Source organism: Delphinus delphis, chromosome 3 (genome assembly GCF_949987515.2).
Source record: "Delphinus delphis chromosome 3, mDelDel1.2, whole genome shotgun sequence".
In the NCBI taxonomy this organism is placed as follows: domain Eukaryota; kingdom Metazoa; phylum Chordata; class Mammalia; order Artiodactyla; family Delphinidae; genus Delphinus; species Delphinus delphis.
This window is the reverse complement of record NC_082685.1, coordinates 151,964,842-151,988,989: the sequence shown is the minus strand read 5'-3', so window position 1 is coordinate 151,988,989 and position 24,148 is coordinate 151,964,842.

The window sequence follows — 24,148 nt, the reverse complement described above, 5'->3', positions numbered from 1 at the left end:
TGAGAGTCAGTAGGATTTTTACCAAATCTGATCTTCCATGTCAACTGCCTCTGGTATATTCAAATTTTTCTTTTTTGAAAATCAAATGAGCCTACCACATTGATACTACTGAAGAGCACCTATGAAATATGTTGAAGAGTTAAGCAAAATCACAAATATTTTAAATGTGTTTTGGATATTTTTTCAATGTTTAGGAACTTCTTTCAGCAATCAGCAGCTGAATGTTAGGGAATATAATCATATATATATGATTATATATACATATATATGTGTGTGTGTGTATATATATATATATATATATACTTTTTTCCTGTTGGAGAAATCCACTGCAACTCAGTGTTTTCACCTTGATTTAGAATGTTACCTCATTCCTAAGAGAAAATAAAAATGAACCTCAAACTATAGCCTTGTTATATCTCGCATTTCAGAAAAGCTTCTCAAAAGCCCCAGCTGTAAGGAATTGTGATCCAGCCCTGATGTGAGTCACTGAGGTCAACAAATTCACCTGAAAAGGATTATAAGTGCCCCCCGCTTTCCTTGTTATCACTTTGTTTGATGAACAATTTATTATCTTCCAAACTAGTGTAAAGACTTAGCTTAACAAGTGCTGCCCTAAATTGGATTGACATATTAGATTTTTAGAGATAAATTTTTAACAAATATAAGGGATATCATATTGACAATTCATAGAGAAAAGCCTTAGAGATACGGCAAGTGGGAAAAGACAAAAGGTACATTTTTAATCTCGACCCATTAAAGAAAACTAGCTAGAACCTGAAAAGAGAACTAGCTGTAAAAAAGAATTAGCTACAACACTAAAATCCTTTGTAAACTATAACATAAATGCAACAGATGATGTAACAGAATACATGAATGAACTTGAACATTTGTTTTTCTACAAATCATGGTAACACTATCACATGGAGTGTTCATATTCTAAATTTAATCTCACACATATAAGCTCTACATGTGTATTTATCCAGAAATTGGACTATTTTTTATTGTTTCAGAAACTGTGATATAGAATTTCTTGTCGTATTTCCTAAAAAGCGAAGAAAAATGGAATTAATTCACACCGTTTTAATGAAAAATTCATGCTTTCACTTGTGTCAGCTTAATTGTAAAGATTTAGAATTTTTAGAAAAGTCATAAAACCAATGTACTATGAAAGTTCTTAACTGTTGGAGCTAGTGATGAAGTCAATTTCAGCGCCCTGTTCATTGGAGATGCTGTGATTATATTAGAATCATTTAAATGAGGATGTCCATTTCTAGTTGTCTCAAAATTAAAAAATGAAAAACACAATCAGTCTCTCATGATGTTCTTAAAGTTTCAGGGAAGAAAATGAATAAAATATGAAATGCATCTAGCAACTGTGTGAAAAGGTTAAGATAGCATTTATCACAATTTATATAACTAGAGAGAATCTGGCCCCATACACTTTTTTCCCCTTGAACTGTATCCTATTTGTGAAAACTTTGCTGTAACTATTTCACAACTGTAACTTCTGTTTTCAAATTCTTTTTCACCAACATTTACATTTAAAGCCATTATATCTGAATGAGAAGTAATAAAACTGTAAGTCTGCTTTGCTAGACATATTCTTAAATGGGATAAATATCCATTGTAAATATTTAATTTTCCATCAATCTCATTTTTCCCTATAACATGAAATATCACATTAGATAATTTTTTTAAACCAAATTCACTCAAATTCAATTATTCAATCAGAAAATATTACATATTTTCTCATTCACATGGCTTTAACTAATTGCACAAGAATAGGGAAAATTCATAGGCCAAAAATAGCTTTAGGAGCAATAAGCAGTTAAAGTTGGGCAATAACTGTTAGTAGCAATTACTTCCCCTCTTCAGTAAAAGAAACCAAGAACATGGTTTTTTTTTTTATGATGATGATGGTTCTTCAGATTTTCTCATTAACTATAACTTTATGGCTTAGAAACATGGCCATTGCACACTGAAGTGCAAAGTGCTAGTGTATATGGAGTAGAGGCTAGGAGTGATATGCAAAAAATCAGTGGCTAGGTGTTGTTCAAACATATCTCAATTTAAACCAGCTGACATCCAACATATGCTTTGCATACCATTCAAGAATGTAGACTTAAATATTCAACTATTTAATTCTCCCCAGTGAAAACATTACTTTCTAAAAATTTAGCATTAACAATAAACCACAATAATATAATTATTGTTGCAAATTTATTTATAATAATGTAAACATTCATTTACGGACTGGTAATTATGTGTCAGGCATTATACTAGCTATTTTAGAAGAGTATCAGAGTTCAGAGATAAGGAGTTAAATTTGGAAAGGTTGAATAACTTATACATAACAACACGGCCTGCACATGGCAGAATCTGTATTGACTGTGCCATGGCTATAAGAATTTTATTTGAGTGAAGTTTGGATTTAACAACTAACAAATTACTTAAATTTTCCTGGTACTCTAATGGCTATATCTATATTCATCTTTACATCTATATAGAGAGGTTCTCAGAGTCATTGTTTTGATAGTGAACATTTTGGATCTTACTAATATTTCTGTTAATGCATTTAAAAAAACAGACTCAGGATTATTTTCACTGACTGAATCAGAATATCTTTACTCTTACTCATGTGTTCATTATTTTATATTTGATAATTAACTAGTTGATAGACTATAACCAGTTAAGGATAATAACATAATGCATGTATGACTATACTATGATCATATCTAAGGAAATCTTCATTCATGTTTTCAAATCACATCTCATTACCATACAGCTTTATATTTTTTTGATCCAAAAAGTAAAACTCAATTTGAAATATTATTTAACTTGAAATGTATTGTGTGAGACATGATTTTAGTAACCCCCTCAAAGTCTCAATAAATCAAGTAGGAGAGGTTTTATGATGGCTAACACTCCATTATTTTTTATAGCTCACATAATCCCCCTATCAGGTTTATAAAAGCCCTGACATGTTCCTTCCTCAATCATAATCCTTCTCGTCAAACAGAGCATCTTGTAGCTGCTTAGCTCTTTCTCTCATCTGTTGGGACAAGCATCATTACTGCTAAGAAATTTATAAGTCATTCTTCATTTTTTTAAAATAACAATGTAGGTTCAGGACTGCAAAACTTGTCATTCACTGGGGATTCTCTGGTAAAGTACCGAATAAAAGGTGGTTGCTGTCACTTAGCCATTCCATCAGGAATTGTGTTTATTCTATCTGACAAGTACAAAGACTTCTAATTTCTGAGAACAATTTCTGTCTGGTTCACTCTAATCACTAAGGACTCTGCTTCATTTTAAAAATGAGAAATATAATTCAGTGTTTTGAGCAATTTCAAGTCCAATTCTGAAAAGCAAGCTCAGTGTTTTGTTGTGTTTTTGTTATAGTTTCAAAATACCCTCACAGTCTGTTAGCTACATAGCCTCTAAGTTTTTTATTGCATAGGTTTCATATGTTTGTTCTGTTAAAATCAAAAAAATTTCAGCACACCAGTTCATAAAATAATTTCAATATACTACCTATCACTTAAATTTTGATATTTATTTCATTATTATAGTGGCCAGTTCAGAGATAGGCCAAAAAAAATTGTCACCTCAGGAACACTTAAAACCTATACCATCTGGTTTTCAGGTCCCCCAACATATTCCCAAATACAACAGGCCAAAAGAAAACTTGTAATTTTTTTACAGTATTTTCCCAAAGCTACTAGGTGAGTGTAATGCAGAGCCTTTTTTTTTTTTTTTTAAATATTGGTATAGTACATGGGAACAAATTTAAGGCAACCATGTAAAGTGGTTATATGGAAGCTCATCTCATTCCCATAGCTACCATGTGCAAATTAAAGTATAGACTGTTAAAATGTAAAAGAATGAGGAGGAAAGAGCACAAGTAATTGATTCTGGCCAAAAAAGAATGGCACAGAATGTGAGCAATTTTTGCTGTTGTTTGCCTATTGAAAAGCATACTTTACATGATGCTATACATAGCAGGATCTAAATACATTGTACTTGTGACCTATTTGGGTCCGGGAACAGCATAAAAAATGAGAGCAAAATAAATACATTTTCAGATAAAGAATAGCTGAGAGAATTTATGCTTACAATTTGCATTTTTATGTCAGCCTTTTTGTGTTTTAGATTTAAAATAGGTATATCTTTCAGGCAACATATTATCCAATGTTAAGTTCTTATCCAGTTTAACAATTTTGGTCAATTAATCAAACTGTTCATTTATATTTAAGGCATGATTTCCGTCTGCTCTCTTGCTATTTGATTTCCATTTGTCCTATTTTTCTTTACCTCTCTTACTTCCTTTCTGACTTCTTTTGAGTTAATCAACTTTTTTTTTAACTATTCAATTTGATTTATTCGATTGACATCTTAGATTACCTTCCTTTTATTATTCTGTTCCTAGGGGTTCTAGGGCTGGAACAGAGAAGAACAAACCTGACTCCATATTGGATCTATTCCTTTAGCTCTAACCTTCGTGCTCTGTTGTCTATGCTTAGCCATGCTGGCTTTGCACCTTTGTCTCCTCAAACAGTAAAAGAATATTGCCTATAGCCTGAAATACAGAGATAAAAAGTTGCAGAACAGAAAATAACATTTGTCTTGTTGAAGGTTTACAGGGACATTGAGACCAGACCTACATGAACAGCTGCAAGAGCAAAGGATATTACCTCAGGAGCCCTAGCTAGCACCAAGAAGTCTGTAACAACCAGACACAACCCCTCTACTTTTAGTATAAAAGAAGGCTGAAGTCTAACTCAGGGAAGTTGGTTCTTTGGGCCACTAGTCCACCATCTTCTCAGTATGCTGGCTTTCTGAATAAAGTCGCTAATTCTTGCCACGACACTTTGTCTCTCCATTTTTTGCCCTGTTGTACAGTGCACAGGAGGAGCTTGGACTCACAGTAACAGGGCTATCAGTGTGCACACTTATCAAAGACAATTTAGAGTTGATATTGATAACTATTTAAGATATTAAGACAGACTCACTGCTGGGAGACTCACACTTCTCTAATGAGTGATGTTTGTTTGAATACTTCTTAATCTAGTTTTATGGCTATTTATCATGGAAGGGCTAATCTGGAATACATTATTCTATCCTTGGTAGATATAGAAGTTTTCCATTTGGTAATTGAAAGAGTCATATAGATGTTTCAGTGTTGTCCAGAGACAAAGAAGAGGAGGAGGGAAGTTCCCTTTGTGTTCGAGGTGCATATTTGTGATTTAAAAAAAATTATAACATAACAAGTCCAAACTCAGGTGAAAGGTCAGAATGGATATGTACGGATATCATGCTATGGATCTTTTAATCATAGGGCTGCATAAAATTTGCTGGGAAGTGAATATAGAGAAGATAAAATGTCTAAGCACTGAACTACAGAGCATTTTGATATCTATATGTCAGAAAGATACAGAATAATCAACTAAGGATTCAGACAAGTAATGGAAACTGAGGTGGGGGTTTCTTGATACCCTAGAAAATAAGGAAAGAAATCATATTAAGCAAGAGGGAACATGGGAGTTACGAAAATATACCTCTCAAATCTCCTACTACATAATTGACTGCTAGGCCTAGCTGCTGTGCTCTGAAATCCACCTCCAGATTAACACTAGAACCATACCTTACACATGCTGTTCTGAGCCAATGACAGTACACATTTCCCTGATAGATGAAATTTGTTTGAAGATTCACCATGAGCCTGCTGATAATTTCTCAGACCTGTACAAGCAGATTGCGCTCCTTCCCTTTATTCTTCTTTCTTTTCCTTCTTTCCGTTCCTTCCTTCTTTCCCTTTTTTCTTCTATTCTTTTTAAGACTGAAAATTACATCATGATCTGATGACTCTCAAGCCTTTTTTTTTTTTTTTTTTTAGATCCCTCTCTATTTTCCTTCACAGGAATTTTCAGTCAGTGTTGTTCCTATTCATCCTTTCTGCTTCTCTGTAATTGACATTGTGCAATAATCTTTATAGGAAAGCAAAGAAACAATATTCTAAAGAGATAGTTATGTTTTGTTAGAGTGATGGGATAAAGTAAACTTCCAAAGAAGACTTTTAATTTATTGGGAATTTGCTGACTAAAGTATAGTACGTACACCAGTATAGTTTGATAGAGATGGAAGACTAAGTGAGATGAGAAGTATAGAGCCACAGTGAGAAGCTATTCTAGGTGAGGAGAGAGGATCTGTGAGTCCATGGTTTCATGAAGTAACAGAGATTTTAAATATATACACATACACATCTGTGTATGCTTACATACATTTATACACATATATACATACATACATATATATACCTATGTACCTGTACATATATACGTGTGTGTGTGTGTGTGTGTGTGTGTGTGTGTGTGTAATGAGATTAAACCAGGTATTCTCTTGGGAGAAGTAAATCATCAATGCATGCCTGGTTTGGCCCTTCAGAAAGTTTTTAGAGATAGGGATGAGGAGGATTGAGGGAAGGAAGTTAAGATTGCCAGAAGCACTGAGATTTATTTGCTTTTATATAGTCTTGGAGAGAATAACAAAGGAAAAGAGCCAATTCAAAGAGTGCCCCCTTGTGAAAAATATATATATATTTTGGTTTTGACATTTTGACAGACATTAAAATCAAGGTTCCTCTTACTTTTATGAAGAAAAATAAGATGTCAAGATGAAACAAGATTTAGTATTCATACAGAGCAGAAAATAATTTTAAATTCTACAAATAAGACATTCCACATTTATGTAATGTACTTACCAAGAAATAATTACATATTTATTTCTCTTAAGTAACAAAAATAATTGTAAATTTTTGATAACCAGAAAATGTTGAAAGAATAAAGATAATTTTGCTCTTCAGTATACTAATTTGTAGAATGTTTAATTATTTATATGTAAAATATAACTATATATTTATATGTAAAACATATAACAAATATGAGAATACAACAAAAGCGGTTATAATTTCTATTTGAACGTAAAAGTTTAAAGTAAAATTTACATAATCTACTTTAAATTCTATCTGCAGACCTGGACCACAGACACTACCACATCTACATTTTAGAGAGGTACTCCGAAACTCTTTTAGCTTCACCCATCCATGTGAAACAAAGTATCTTCAGGGTTAAAGGATTATGCCCACCCTAGCTCATGTCTGCCTCCCTGCCTCCATTTTCTGAATGTTTTGGTTGAAACACATCTCCTCAAAATTCATATGTTGAAGTCCTAGCACCCTGTACCTCAGAATGTGACTTTATTTGGAGATAGGGTCATTACAGAAAGAATCAAATTAAAAAGCGTTCATTAGGTTGGCCTCTAATCATGTATGACTGGTGTTCTTACATAAAGGGGAAATTTTGGGACAAATATGTACAAACACGGGGAAACACCATGTGACCATCAAGGCAGAGATCGGCACTACATATACCTATAAGCCAAGGAAAGCCAAAGATTGCCTGTAAACTACTAGATACTAAGATAGTGGCATGGAACATATTCTTCCTCACAGCCCTCAGAAAGAATTAAACTCACCGACACTTTGATCTTGGACTTCTAGCCGACAGATCCGTGAGACAATACATTTCTGCTACTCAAGCTACCCAGTTTAGTGGTATTTTTAGGAGCCCTAGTAAACCAATATACAAGACAATGCTTCACTTATCTGTGATTCCAGAGTTCTCTGCCCGAAGGGCACCAGCCTTAATTATTGGGAATCTGACTCTGGAAGAATGGCCCATGTCTCTATTTTGTGCACACAGACTTGAGCAATGTTCAGTTGGTGACTTTGCTGAGAGACGGGGCTACTGCAGATGGAGTGTAGACATGTAGATTGAGATGTCACATGTACATATTTGGGTGCTAAATCCAGAAATTGGAAGCAAAGGGTGGTAGACCAGGGGCAATGAGCCCACTCTCTGTGTGCTAACACACTGTGTAGTAGGACTCCAAGGAGCCTAGGAATTCTAAATCCAAACCTATTCTTGTAAGTCATTTTCAAGTTATATTTGTCAATATAAGAGACAGAATATATTTATACATAATTCAAATAATTAGGTTGATTTATGATTTTAAAAGTGTAGATATGGTATTTGGACTTACATTTGTATTTGGCTCTGGCCATGTTAGAGTCATGCCTGTCTAGGTTAAAGTTAATTCTCTCTGCTGTAATTACACAGAAAAACAAATACTACGAAGACAGTCTCCTTGTTTTACAGGCATGTTCTTCTTGCTGTTACTTTAATAAATGTATTGAACTATTACTAGAAGAAAAATAGGAATAGATATGACTCTTGAAAGTAGTTCACTAGAATACTTCAGATATAAAAGTAAGAAGTATATCGAACACATCAGCCTTCTATATCACAAATGTTGACAACCACCTGTATTCATGTGATTAAATGAACCTGAATTCTCTACTCGACCAAATGAAGTCCCATAAATGGATTTTTACTGTCAAGAATCATCTGAATCATGAAGAATCAATTCAGTGTTGATATACTTAAAATTTGGAAGAGCATAATGATGCTTACTCTTATTTCCAAAATTTGGCAAAATAAATTCTTTTTTTCCACTTCTTTAAAGGTTCTCTTCTATTTGGGACTATAAAATCTTTTAAGATTATTTCAATATATAATCATATATTTAATTAATATCAGTCTTTTAAACATGTATTTTTCTGTAATCAACACATTAATTTTTCTAAATAATTATATTTTAAGTCCAATAAGAATATTGCTGATATTATTTTTTGTTTATTCTTCTTTATATTAGTATATTTATTATCATACAACTTTTAAAATATCCTCATTTACTAGGCCTACACAAAAAAGGGCATATCAATAGCTCAATAAATTTCAGTCATTATTTGATCAAAATATTATTTGAAATAAAAGTTGGGCACCCAATAAATTACACATTTATTCCATATATAGTTATAAATGCATGATATTAATGTTTTTATTAACATGTTTAACATATGTATATAACCATATACACAGATAGTTAAAAAATAGCACTTGCTTTCTATATCATGTGAAAAAGAATTTGGAAATTGAAAATTCATTCTATATTACTGGAATTTGTAAAGTGAAGTGCATTTTAAATATTTATTGTCAATGTTTGTTTAACATAAATAAAGTTATCTGTCAGCACAAACAAATTTGGGATGTAGTGCTTCACTTAAAATCCACTACCTAATAGATAAATTGACTAAACTACTCAATGAGCACTGAAGAACTGAGACTAATCTACTATTTCATACTATCCGCCCTTCCATAAAATGATCACAAATCCAATATTGAATATGTCACTTCTTGAGAGATGTGCTTGAACATTCACTCATGGAACCTAGACAGTGAAATGTTGAAATCAGTCAATGAGCCAGAGATGAAGAAGGAAGCAAATGACAAAATGAGCTTTTCTTTCAGAAAGGAGATACAGTTTCAGTACTATATTAATCATTAGTATAAGTTTTTAAAAAGTCCTCAGTGGTACAATATTCCAAAAACATATTATATGTACTTGATTATTGTTTTCAACTACATGTGGTTGCTTTGTTGATGCAGTAAAACTTAAATGAAACCAGAAAAACTTTATGACAAAAAACATAAATAATATTGTTTTCCTTTTTCACGAGTTAAACAAAATGTTTCTTTGTGGCCCACTATTGACTATATTAGAAAGCTATCTGTATTTGCTATTATTTTCAAAGTAAAAATTGACTTCTCTTTAGATAACTTCTTGTTAATATTGGAAGTCCTTTTTTTTTCTTTTTTGCTAAAAAAGATTGCTACAGAAACCTAAAAGCATAATTTCCTCCCTTCACTTATGTAAGTATAGTTATACATGAAATCTTTGAATAGTTCCTTGTTTTAAAATGGTTTTCTCTCTTTTTAGTGGATGATTGCTATTTCACATAGATTATAATTCGAAATGTCTATTGATATTTATATTTTTCTTTTTATATAGTACTTTTTCTTTAAAATTAATGATATATATCACACTGTAAATCATATCTAAAAGAATTGGTTGATTTTAGTGTTGTCTGGAAAATACATTGTTCTATCGAATTGCTCTTAAATCAGTAATTTATATTACTTCCAGTACATTACATCCTACCACCACCTGGGAAGTACAGTTTTCTAGAGCATTGGCTTTCATTTCATTCTAAATGCTTGATTGATGAAATTAAGCATGTAAACATTTAATAAGCTGAATTAAGAGATTCGTGAATAGAATAAACATTCTTTTACTGTGTCCCTTAAGATTTGTTTCAAGATGAAGCATAAAATCTAAAATAAACATTTATAACTGCTGAATTTTGGGCTTAAAATATATCCACATTGCAGGAATTCATATACATACTTGTCTAAATTTAGAATCAGAAGAAACCTAAAAGTTCATCTAGTTATACAAATCAAAGTATTTTATTTTACTTCTAAAGTAACTAACATTTAAAATGGTTAAGATTCCTGCCTAAGTTGACAAAGATAGATAATGACAATTTTATTAATACTCATAGTGTTTCTGACTATAAACCAAAGCATTCTCCCATAAAATATATCTAGTAGACTTTATACAAATATTCCTCTTTTTACCACAGGCAAAATGTGTTGATTTTCATAACAAAAGCTATTTGACAGACTGTGAGCAATTCTTGGTATTATAATTCTTTGTTTGCAATAGACAAGTCAAATATTTTAAGATGGACAAAATAATTACTTTATTTTAGACTTTAAAAGTATTTGAAAAGAAATGGTAACTGATATATACATTTTTTAAACATAAAATAACTTGAATGATTAGAAAACTCTGTTCTAAATAAGAATAGGATCAGTTTCAGATTCATTTTTGTATCCTTAAAATTTAAGACAGTCATAGTATAGTATGGTGATCAATAAGTATAGAACTTTATTAAATTGAAAATATGATGGACACTGGAATGAAAATCTCTGTCTAGGAAATTGGGCAACAGTGATATGCAGAGACTGATAATGTTTTAATAATGAGAGGTTTTCAAAAGAAAAAAAAAACATAGCAGGGGACTTGGTTGATTTCAATTGTTCCTGAATTTTAAAACATATTCCAGGGTAGATATGTGCATTTACCTTGGGAATAATGGAGAGAAAAATCTCTGTTGGAATTATAGAGATCAAAGCTGCAATGAAAAACTTGAAAAATGAACTTATGTGAAAATAAGGAAGTGACACATTCTAATTTTCAGGAATGGAAGGTAAATTGCAAATTGAAAGGTCACAGCCTTTAGTGAAAATTTACTAAAAAGAAAAAAAAAGAAATTAGGACTAACTACCAGTGTTCAAAGTTCAAATATCCTCTTTTGATACATATTTGGATTGGCTTTTTCAATCTTCATTTCACTTTTTTTTCTCTTTTCTATTTGGAAAAAATATATACAACTCAAACCATTTTCCAGATTCCTTTCGGCTGTAATCATTGATGTCAATTAAGTTCTAACAGTTCAGTGCACTCAAGTGTGAATTTAAGGGATGAAGTGGTAAATGCCTAATAATGTAGACAGACAAGGATCCTGCAACGTGGTCACAAATGTGTAACTACAAATATGTCCCTAAAGATACCTATAGCCATGTTATGTGGTGACTAGGAAAGCGACTTGATCCAACTTCTGGGGAAATACTATTAATAGTCCATGAAATAATGTGAATCCCTGCAGCAATAAGCTACCATGTCATAGTAATTTGGGTGGTGGTTGTGTTTTGGTCTGAGTTATCACACAGTGAGACCAAGGCATAAATGGTCCAGACTTGTACTCATTTCCTCAGATCTGCAATGCATAGTCAGAATAGTCTTAAGTTATTAACTAGCAGAATCTCTTTCTTCTCCACCCCCAACACCATCAGCTCATTGACATGAGAGTGTGGGATTACTTACTGGAAAGGCCTTATGAAGCCTCCTAACAAAATAGCAAACTTGGTAGGAACAGCCAGAAATGAATTTTGTTTATCTACTGCTGCATAAGAAAGTATCAACAAAAATTAGATGCATAAACAACCATTTTATTATATCTCACAGCTTAGGAAGGCAAGAATCAGACTAGGGCTTGGTAGCGTAACTCTTCTGATCAAGGTAGCACTGATTGTGGTGTATTAGACATATTCATCACATGGCTTGCCTGTGATGGAGGTAAACCTAGATGGTCTCACTCACATACTTAGAGCCTTGGCATGGATGGCTGGGCCTCTCTCCCACTTCTTGTAGTCTTGGAACCTCTCCACATGATCTCTCCAACAAGGTTATTACACTTCTAAAAGGAGACTTAGGACTTCTACAGACCACCATGGAACCTACTAGTCCTTTTATAGACCAGAACCCACATACTGTCAGCTTACCAATATTGCACAAGTCAAAACATCCACACACCAGCCCTCTATGAGACAAGTTTCAAAAACTGTAGCCATTTGATTGTCCACAACCACATACTCTAAAATGATCACAGTAATCAATGGTGAAACTTATTCTTTGATTATCCCAGTTTGTGTTATAAAAGACACAGTAAAAGATAAAGAAGGGGTATCTTTTTAAAGGATATCATTTATTCATGAGAAAAATGTCTTTTGACACATCCCTGCTTTGGGGTATCAGTAAAGTGATAGGATGTGAACAGGATTCTTTATTAAGTTTTCCTTTTTTTTTTTTTTTTCTCGTATAGGAGAAGCAGGAAAAGAAATATCAAATTTGTTCTAAAGCACTATAGTGGTGAGTTTCTTATGAATGATAAGCATAGGTCTTCAAGGGTTACATGTGCATGAGAAGAATGAGACTAGTGTCAGGCTACTGTTTGGACAAGCTAAAGTAAGGAGACACTAGAACAGAATTTGTAGGTTAAGACTGGAGAAAGACGGTAGCAGTGGACATAGCCTGGGGTCCCATCATATTTAGAGGATCAAAGGGAAATGTGTTTTTCTTTTGGCCACTTGGCTAACAGTAAATATTTAATATCTGTTTTACATTGCTTCCTACCATCTTTGGCACCATACGTTAATTCCATGAGGGATATTATATGATTCTTAAAATCTCAGTTTAATTTGCAAGTAATAATGTACTAGGTATTTTTCCTTGAGATATTGAATTAATATGCTTCAACTGTATTCTTTTAAAGAAGTCATTAATAATTAACTATGTATAAAGATTATGATATAAATTAAATAAAATAGATAAAATATGTTCTCTGAAGTATTACATTAATTTAATGTAAGTAATTCTGCTTAAATATTCATGAATAACTATAAATTTAAATAAAAATAATGCCAATTATTTACTTAAAATGAATACAGGGTGTAAAGGCTTATATATTCTTTAAATAGACTATTGTTTAGAATAGTTTGGTGTTCATAGCAAAATTGAGTGGAAAGATACAGATATTTTCCATATACTACCTATCCTCACATTGGCATAGCCCCCCATTATAAGTATCTCCCACCAGATTCATAGATTTATTTCAACTGATAAATCTACATTGGCACATCATAATCATCCAAAGTGCATAGTTTACATTAGAGTTCACTTTTAGTTTTGTACATTCGATGGATCTGGACAAATGTATGACAAGTATCCATCACTATAGTATCATACAGATAAAAAGCCATAAAAATCCTCTGCGCTTCTCCTATTCAACTCTCTCCCCCTAACTCCCGGCAACACTGTTCCTTTTGTTGTCTTACATAGTTCTGCTTTTACAAAATGTCATGTAGTTGAAATCATGCAGCATGTAGCCTTTTCAGATGGGCTTATTTTACTTAGCAATATGCATTTAAAGTCCCTCCATGTCTTGTAATGGCCTGATAGCTCATTTATTTTTAGTGCTGAATAAAATTCCACTGTCTAGATGTACCACCGTTTCAATTCACCTACTGAAGGACATCTTGGTTACTTCCAAGAACTGGCGATAATGAATAAAGCTACAATATACATTAGTGTGCAGGTTTTTGTGTGGACATAAGTTTTCAACTCCTTTGGGTAAATACTGGGGTGCACCATTGCTGAATCATATGGTAAGAGTATGTTTAATTTTGCAGGGAACTGCCAAACTATCTTCAACAGTGGCAGTAAATTTGCATTCCCACCAGCAATGAATGAGAGTTCCTGTTGATACACAACTTTACCAGCATTTGGTGTTGTTAATTTTTTAGAATTCTGGCCATTCTTTCAGTTGTGTAAGGTATCTCAATGTTGTTTTAGTTTGGAATACTCTAATGACATATGATGTGAAACATCTTTTCATGTGCTTATTTTCCATCTGTATGCCTTCTTTGGTGAGGTGTCTGTTCAGATACTTTGCCCATTTTTAATTAAGTTGTTCGTTTTCTTCTTGATGAGTTTTAAGAGTTCTTTGTATATTTTCGATAATAGTTCTTTATCAGGTATGTCTTTTTGCAAATAGTTTCTCAGAGTCTGTAGCTTGTTTTCTAATTCTCTTGACATTTTCTTTTCAGAAGTTTTTACTTTTAGTAGCATCCAGCTTATCAATTATTTCTTTCATCAATGATCATCCATCCCCATATCTCAAGGTCATCTAGATCTTTCCCTGTTATCTTCTAGGAGTTTTATAAGTTTACATTTTACCTTTAGGTCTGTGACCCATTAAGAGTTAATTTCTGTGACTGTCTTTTATTTAAGGTCTATGTTTACATTTTTTTCTTCTGGATATCCAGCTGTTTCAACATCATTTGCTGAAAAGACTATCTTTGATTCTGTCTATTACCTATGCTCTGTTGTCAAAGATCAGTTAACTATATATGTGGGCCTATTTTTGAGTTGCCAGTTTTGTTCCATTAATCCATTTATCTGTTCTTTCACCAACTCCATACTGTTTGGATTAATGTAGCTTTAGAGTAAGTCCTGAAGTTGGGTAGCATCAGTCCTCCAACTTTGTTCTCCTTTAATTGGATATTCTGGGGCTTTTGTATCTTTATACAACCTTTAATATCAGTTTGTTGATATCCAAAATATCTCAAAATATTTCAAAATAACTTTCTGAGGTTTTTATCTGATTGCATTGGGTCTATAGATCAAGTTGGCAAGAACTGACGTCTTGAAAATATTGAATATTCCTACTTATGACCATCGAATATCTCTCCATTTATTTATTCTACTTTGATTTAATTCATCAGGGTTTTGTAGTTTTCCTTACATAGGTCTTTTACATAATTTGTCAGAATTATACCAAAGTATTTCATATCTGGGAGTAAATATAAATGGCATTTTGTTTTTAATTTCAAATTCTACTTGATCATTGCAAATATATAGGAAATAGATTGACTTTTGTGTATTAACCTTGTATACTTCATCTAAAATCACTTACAGGAGGTTTTAGTTATTTATTTACTATTAGCATTATTTTGGCCAACTTTTTATCACAATTTCATAGACAATCATGTCATCTGTGAACAAAGGCAAGTTTGTTTTGCACTTCTCCATCAGTATAATTTGATTTCCTTGTTTTATTGCACAAGCTAGTACTTCTAGTACAATGTTGAAAAGGAATGTTTAGAGAGGACATCATTGATTTGTTCCTGAACTTAGAAGGAAAGCTTATACTTTCTAACCACCGAATGTACTGTTAGCTGTACATTTTTGTGAATATTCTTTATCATGTTGAGAAAATAACCCTCTATTCCTAGTTTACTAAGAGTTTTTATCATGAATGGGTGTTGGATTTTGTCAAATGCTTTTTCTGCCTCTATTAATTTAATCATATGATTTTTCTCTTTAAGCCTGTTGATGTAATATTGATTTTAAAATGTTGAACCTGGTATAAATCCCACTTGGTCATATTGTATAATCCTTCTTATAAATTGTTGTATTTGATTTGCTAATATTTTGTTGAGGATTTTTGTATCTGTGTTCATGAGAAATATTGGTCTGTATTTTTCTTTTCCTGTAATGACCTGATCTGTTATTGGTATTAAGGTGAGGCAGACCTCACAGAATGTCAGGAAGTATTTCCTGTGTTTCTATCTTCTGTAAGAAATTTTACAGGGCTGGTATAATTTCTTCTTTAAATGTTTGGTAGAATTCCCCATTGATCTCATCTGGGCTTGATGTTTTCAGTTTTGGGAAGTGATTAATTATTTGTTAAACTTCTTGAATAGATATAGCCTTATTCATACCATCTATTTCTCCTCGTATGGGTTTTGGCAGACTGTGTCTTTCCAAAAATTGGTCCATTTTATTTAGATATTCAAATTTGTTGGCACAGAATTTTTCCTAGTGTTTATTATCCTTTTAATGCTCATGTGATCTGTGGTTATGTTCTCTCTTTCATTTCTGATATTAGTAATTTGTGCCCTCTTTTTTCTTGGTTAGCCTGGTTAGAGTCTCATAGATTTTATTGATCTTTTTTAAGGAACCAGCTTTTGGTTTTGTTGATTTTTTCTGCTGACTTCTTATTTTCAATTACATTAATTTTTGTACAAATTTTAAAATTTCTTTCTCCTGATTATTTTGTGATTTTTATTTTCTTTTTCTGGTTTCCTTAGAAGCTTAATTATTGAGTTTAGATCTTTCTTCTTTTCTAAAATATGCATTCAATGCTATAAGTTCTGCTCCAAATTCTGCTTTCCTTATATTTCATAAATTTTGATAAGTTGTGTTTTCATTTTCATTTAGTTCAAAATATTTTAAAATTTCTCTTGAGATTCTCCCTTGACCAATAAATTATTTAAAATTCTTTGGTTTAGTCTCCAAGTATTTTGGAATTTCTCAGCACTATTTTTATTATTAATTTCTAGTTTAATTTCACTGTTGTCTGAGAGCAGACATTATATGTGTCTTTTAAATGTGTTAAGGTAGGGGTCCCCAACCCCTGGGCCACAGACCAGTACCAGTCCATGGCCTGTTAGGAACTGAGCTGGACATCAGACAGTGAGGGGCGGGTGAGAGAGCAAAGCTTCATCTGTATTTACAGCCGCTTCCCATTGCTCACATTACTGCCTGAGCTCCACCTCCTGTCAAATCAGCAGTGGCATTAGATTCTCACAGGAGTGAGAACCCTACTGTGCATGCAAGGGATCTAGGTTGCACACTCCTTATGAGAATCTAATGCCTGATTATATGAGGTGGAGCTGAGGCAGTGATGTTAACACTGGGGAGCAGCTGCAAATACAGATTATCATTAGCAGAGAGGTTTGACTGCACAGGGACCATAATAAATCAATCGCTTGCCGACTCATATCAAACCCCTATCAGTGAGTGGCAAGTGACAATTAAGGTGCATCTGGTGGCAGGCTTTATAGTGGCAAGTGAGTTGATGTACTTCAGTTGTAGAGCTGCATCTGGTGGCAGGCTTTAAGTTAGAATCCGACACTTATTTTAGTCTGCGTGTGGCCCACCCATTATTTTATTTACCATTTCTGTCTGTACCTCTTTCCTGCACTGAGCACTTGTCTCAGTCACAGTTTTGGTAAGCCCACAAGTTAACCTTAGCCAAAACGAGTAAAAAACAAACATTGCTGGGGAGCTTCTTTGAAAAGGGGGAAAGACCCAATGATGAGACAGCAGAAGACTCTAAGACTGCTAGCAAAAAGAAAGCTGCATTTTAAAGAAAATAGCAACAGTCCTACCTAAATTACGGGTTCATTGCAACAGGTGATTCACATTCTCCAAGCCAGCTTTGTATAACATGTGGCGAGCGGCTACCCAATGAAGCCATGAAACCTTCAAAACTGCTTTGCCTTATGGAGACCAAGCACCCTGCATTAAAGGACAAGCCTCTGGAGTTTTTCTAAAGAAAAAAACGTGAACACAAATAACAAAAGCAGTTATTGAAGGCCACCACTTCATCAACTGTCTCTGCAATGAGAGCATCATTCTTAGTGGCTAACCACATTGCTAAAGCTAAGACGCCTTTTACTATTGGTGAAGAGTTGATCTTGCCTGCTGCTAAGGACATTTGTCATGAACTTTTAGGAGAGAATGTGGTTCAAAAGGTGGCACGTGTTCCTCTTTCAGCTAGCACCATAACTAGACAAATTATGAAATAGCAGAGGATACTGAGGCACAATTGTTAGAGAGGATTAATGAGTCACTGTGGTATGCAGTCCAGGTTGACGAGCCTACCGATGTTGACAAGGCAACAATGCTTGCTTTTATGCAATATAGTTTTCAGGAGGATGTGCATGAGGATATGTTATGTGCACTTATGTTGCCAACCAACACCACAGCTGCAGAACTATTCAAGTCTTTGAATGATTACATATCAGGAAAACTGAATTGGTCATTTTGTGTTGGTATATGTACAGACGGAGCGGCTGCCGTGACTGGACGGCTTTCTGGTTTCACTACTCGGGTCAAAGAGGTCACTTCTTCACTTCTGAATGTGAGTCTACACACATGTCATCCATAGAGAAATGCTGGCTAGCTGAAAAATGTCACCTGAACTTAACGTTTTACAGGATGTGATTAAAATTATCAACCACATTAAAGTACATGCCCTTAACTCACGTCTGTTCATGCAGCTCTGTGAGGAGATGGACGCAGAGCACACACGTCTTCTCTTATAGAGAAGTGAGAAGACTTTCTAAAGGTAGATCACTGGCCAGAGTTTTTGAGTTATGAAAGCCACTCCAGAGATTTCTTTTAGAAAAACAGTCAACACTGGCGGCACATTTCAGTGACACAGAATGCGTTGCAAAACTTCCTTACTTGTGTGACATATTCAACTTGCTCAACAAACTCAATCTGTCACTTCAGGGGAGAACGACAACTGTGTTCCAGTCAGCAGATAAAGTGGCTGCATTCAAAACCAAACTGGAAACTGGAATTATGGGGGCAACAAGTGAACATTGGGATTTTTGACATGTTTCGAACATTAGCAGAGATTTTAAAAGAGACTGAGCCAGGGCCTTCTTTCTCCCAGCTGGTGCATGATCACCTACCTCAGCTTTCAAAAGAGTTTGAGCATTACTTCCCAACCACAAAAGACCCCCGAACTGGGAAGGAATGGATCTGCGACCCATTTGTGAATAAGCCAGGTGAATCAATTTTGTCTGTGCTAGCAGAGGATCAACTGCTTGAGATTGCAAATGACAGTGGTCTTAAAAGTACGTTTCAGACACCTTCAAATCTCCATACATTCTGGATTAAAGTCAAGGCGGAATATCCTGATATTTCCACAAAAGCACTGAAAAACCTGCTTCCATTTCCAACATCCTATCTTTGTGAAGCAGGGTTTTCTGCAGTGACAGCAACCAAAACAAGATTATGGAGTAGACTGGACATAAGCAACACACTTCGGGTGTCACTCTCTCCCATCACCCCCAGACGGGACCATCCAGTTGCAGGACAACAAGCTCAGGGCTTCCACTGATTCTGCATTATGGTGAGTTGTATAGTTATTTTATTGCATATTACAATGTAATAATAATAGAAATAAAGTGCACAATGAATGTAATGTGAATCATCCCAAAACCACCCCCTCCCCAGTCCATGGAAAAATTGTCTTCCACAAAACCGGTCCCTGGTGCCAAATAGGTTGGGGACTGCTGTGTTAAGGTGTGTCTTATGGCCCAGAATATGGTATAGCTTGATCAATGTTTCACATGAGCATGAGAAGAATCTGTATTGTTGTTGGATGAAGTAATCAACAGATATCAGTTATATCCAGTCAAGTGAGGTGCTGTTGACTTCAATTATGTCTATACTGATTTTCTCCCTGCTAGATAAGTTCATTTCTGATAGTGGGGTATTAAGGTCTCTAACAGTGGATTCATCTATTTCTCCTTGTAGTTCTATTAGTTTTTGACTCATGTATTTTGATGTTGTTATTAGTCACATATACATTAATGATTGTTACGTCTTCTTGGAGAGTTGACCCCTTTATCATTTTGTAATACCCTCTCTATCCCAGATAAACTTCCTTAACCTGAAGTATGCTCTGTGTGAAATTAATATAGCTATTCCCATTTTCTTCTGATTATTGTTAGTATGGTACAACTTCTTCTATCCACTTACTTTTTTTTTTTTTGTGGTACGCGGGCATCTCACCACTGTGGCCTCTCCTGTTGTGGAGCACAGGCTCCGATGCGCAGGCAAAGCGGCCATGGCTCATGGGCCCAGCCGCTCCACAGCATGTGGGATCCTTCCGGACCGGGGCACGAACCCGTGTCCCCTGCATCGGCAGGCGGACTCTCAACCACTGTGCCACCAGGGAAGCCCCGTATCCATTTACTTTTAACTCTATATGTGTCTTTATATTTAAAGTGGATTTCTTGCAAATAACATATAATTGGGTAATTTTTTTGACCCACTTTCTTTTAATTAGTGTATACAGACGACTGACTTTTAAAGTGATTGTTGATATGGTTGGATTTGTTACTGTACCAGATTTGTTACTGTTTTCTATTTGTTTCTCTTGTTCTTTCTCTTTATTTTTTGTCAGTTATACCACCTTTTTTTCAATTTTTAGTTGCTCAAGATTATGCATTTACAAGTAATCCAAGTTCAATTTCAAATGACACTGTACCACTTCACAGGTAGTGAGCAAACTAACAATATAATCTTATACCAATAATCTTAACTTGTCCTCCCCTTCTTTGTAACATTTATGTAATTCACTTCTCTCTCTCTCTCTCTCTCTCTCTCTCTCTCTCTCTCGTGTCTCTCTGTCTCTCTCTCTCTCTACATATATATATATATATACATATATATACACACATATGGTAGTAGTTTTCCCTGTGACATCATTTCCTTAACATATTTATGAAGAGTTGATTTTTCAGTTTCTCAGTTTTTTACTTGTCTTGTTTTCAGGACAGAGTGATAACTTCCAAGTTCCTTACAGGCTAGACCAGAATCAAGAAGTCCAAGAATTATATCTAAACCATGAAAAGTATGACGAACTATGCCTCCTCCCGTCACTGTACCTAATTCAATATTAGGGATTTAGCAATTATCTTCCTGTCAAATGAACTGATCATCCAACTGTGTACAAACTTTTCTTTTTGTGTTTCTTTTTGATTAGATCAGTATCTCAAAAATATGTTATCCATACACTCCCATTAGTAAAATAAAAATTGGAACACTGACTCTCAATATGTCTATATTTATTTATGCTTTTAAAAAACTGTCTGTATAATACCTTACCAATATCTATTTTAACATTATAATGAATAGACAGAAAAATTATGATATTAATATGTATGTATATATATATGTATGTAAATATATATATATATATTTCTAATGTATGATTCCTGCAACATAGTTACAGTGAATTACTATATTTTGAAAACTCCCTGGGTTTAATTCCTCCAATTTTCAGATCATGCTCTAGGTAATTATTTTAAGAGCTTCAAGATAATCTCTCATAATATTCTTGCATATAGCCACTTGTGTATCTAATTTAAAGAAAATGAATTTCATGGTATATAAATGTTAGATTAATTTTGATCTAACAAATACATTCTATTTGTTATGGACATGATACAGACTATTAGAATCCAAAAAGACATGAATATTCCTAACAGGGTTCCTTGGGAAGAACTGTTTTATGTGATTTGTACTCAACTGGGAAAAGCTTGAGAAATCAAGTTGCTCTCTCCAGAGTTTTTTTCTCTTCAACAGATAATAAATTCCACAAGTTGTTACAAATTCCCTTTGTCATTACTTTCTTTTTTCTCTTATCCTGGTGCCTCAGGAGTCTAGAATTGCTAGGGGGAATACTTCAAGTACTAAAACACATTTTATATCACACCACAAAAATTATCTTATAGAAAACACTATATATGTTGTGTATGTGTGACATACACACATATTTATATATAATCAAAGTAAAAATAGTGGTTATCCTTACATGTTTATATTACACATATTATAGAACTACTAGATTTTTAAAGCAGATAAGCTATATAATAAAGAAACCAATAAAATCAGCACAGATTTTTTTTTCTTATGTGAAAGTACTTATTGCTTATATTTCTAACACTATCCCAATTAACATATGAATCTGTAAAACTTATTCTTTGTATACGACAATGTAGAATTTTCTTTACAAAATGCCATTTAATAGTAGGAATTATTCTTGGGATGTGCACTCACTTTGTATACGTATGTATTTTTTTAAAATATCACTAGTATGACAATTTGACATACTGCCAGCTGAAAACAACAGTTCAAATGATTTACCTTTGAGGACACAGACTGAGTATATTTGAAATAGTAGAAAGAAGCAGAATGATAATCGATAATAATGTGAGAAAACATCTAGCAAAATTATTCCTGTCATTGCTGAAACATGGGCTGCCATGGTTGCAGATATATGGTTAGAAATGAGTCAAAACTAGTTTTGTTTTCTTTTATTTTGTTTCGGTGGGGGGAACCTTGAATAACAGATAATATATGTCAGCAAATGCAAATATTCTGCTCTGAGAGTCAAGTATTTCAAGGAATAGGGATCATCAGAAAAATCAAGAAGTTCTCTTTCAAGAGAACAGTCTTACATACTATTTCAAAACAGACACACAAATACAGTGATTTAACTAATCAAAGTTTGCTTGTATTTAAACATTAGCTAAATTTAAAACTTTGGGCAAAGTCACTTCTTATTTTAAATAGATACTTACAGAATCATTTATTCAGTCAGTCAGTCATTCCTCCATTTAGTCACTTATATGAAACTATTTATTTTAGACCACCATGTTAGCCCCCTAAAATAGCAATTATCATGCAAAACATGACCTTAGCCCTCAAAGAGATTACAGTTTGTTCTGGGAAAACAATGGTAATGAAATAACCATATGTCATCATGGAAGTTATGATGGATTAAAGTACAGGACACTATGAGATCAAGAAGAAAAGGGGTGATAAAACATCAGAATGAATGAATATTTTAGACTACTCTCAAATTTGAATATTTTTTTATTTTAAAGTATTTTGCCAAATACAGATCTCTAAAGTAACAGCCAGGTAAGTGATCAGGGATATTACCAATACAACTTGCAGGAAACACAGTTAAAACACAAAGCTGTATCTGAGGGTCAATATTGAATAAATACAGAAGAAGGATAAATATATGCCATCTAACTGTACATCCCTATAAAGCAGAAATTTTTTTTTAAACGACAAATACTGGCTGAAGCATCAGCATGCTTAGGGTGAAGGAAGGATAAATTTGGTAGTGGATAGGGCAACTGTGCCATCATTAAAACAGAAATATCATGTTGCCCTTTCTCAAAACTAGGATGATTCAGTTTTCTCCATTTGAAAAAGCAACTGTGTTTTAAAAATAGATATTCTATATGAGATAGATATAAAAGTTTCTTACAATAGTTTTATATAATTTTTTTTTAAAGTATATATCATCTAGGTAGTTGGCCCAGTGAAGCTTTCACTAATAAGAAATGTCCAGAGGCATAGCTGGCAGCACAATTCCCTGACAGTTTCTTTCTGGGATGAACTAGCCTCAGGAGTTTGATATCTTATTTCTCTGGTTGCCAAGTGAAAAAGAGATGCTAAACACCTGATCCAAGTTATACCAATGCCTGTGTTTGTAGGGCATGCTTGGGCTTGGGGGTTTAGGGGTTTAGGATGCTTGCATACTCAGTTTTGTATGTGTAATATTATTTCATTACACAAATTATTATCAATACAAATTTTCAAAGAACATTATGAAAGGCATTGGTTTAGGTTTTGTTTTTTTTTTTCTCTGCGTTCGGTCTTTGTTGCTGTGTGGGCTTTCTCTAGTTGCGGTGAGTGGGGGCTACTCTTTCGTTGTGGTGCGCAGGCATTTCATTTGCAGTGGGGTGCCTTCTCTTGTTGCCGAGCACAGGCTCTAGGTGCACAGGCTTCAGCGGTTGCAGCACACGGGCTAAGTAGTTGCTGTGCATGGGTTTAATTGTAACTAAAATCTAAAAATTCTATAGAGACTAAAACCTATCCTCAAAATCATAGCATAGAAAAAAAATTTTTTTAAATCTCTGTTTCATTGATGTGAATAGTAAACCTGGTGCTTAGAATACAGCATTTGAGCTATCACTATTATAAGTAGTTCGTAGAAGTCGTAGTCACAGTAGTCGTAGGAATACTATTGAAAGTGTTGTCTCAGTGTGGTGATAAGTACCTATGAAATGTCTGAGATAGTTCCAAGGCACTTAAAATTTATACACAAAATATA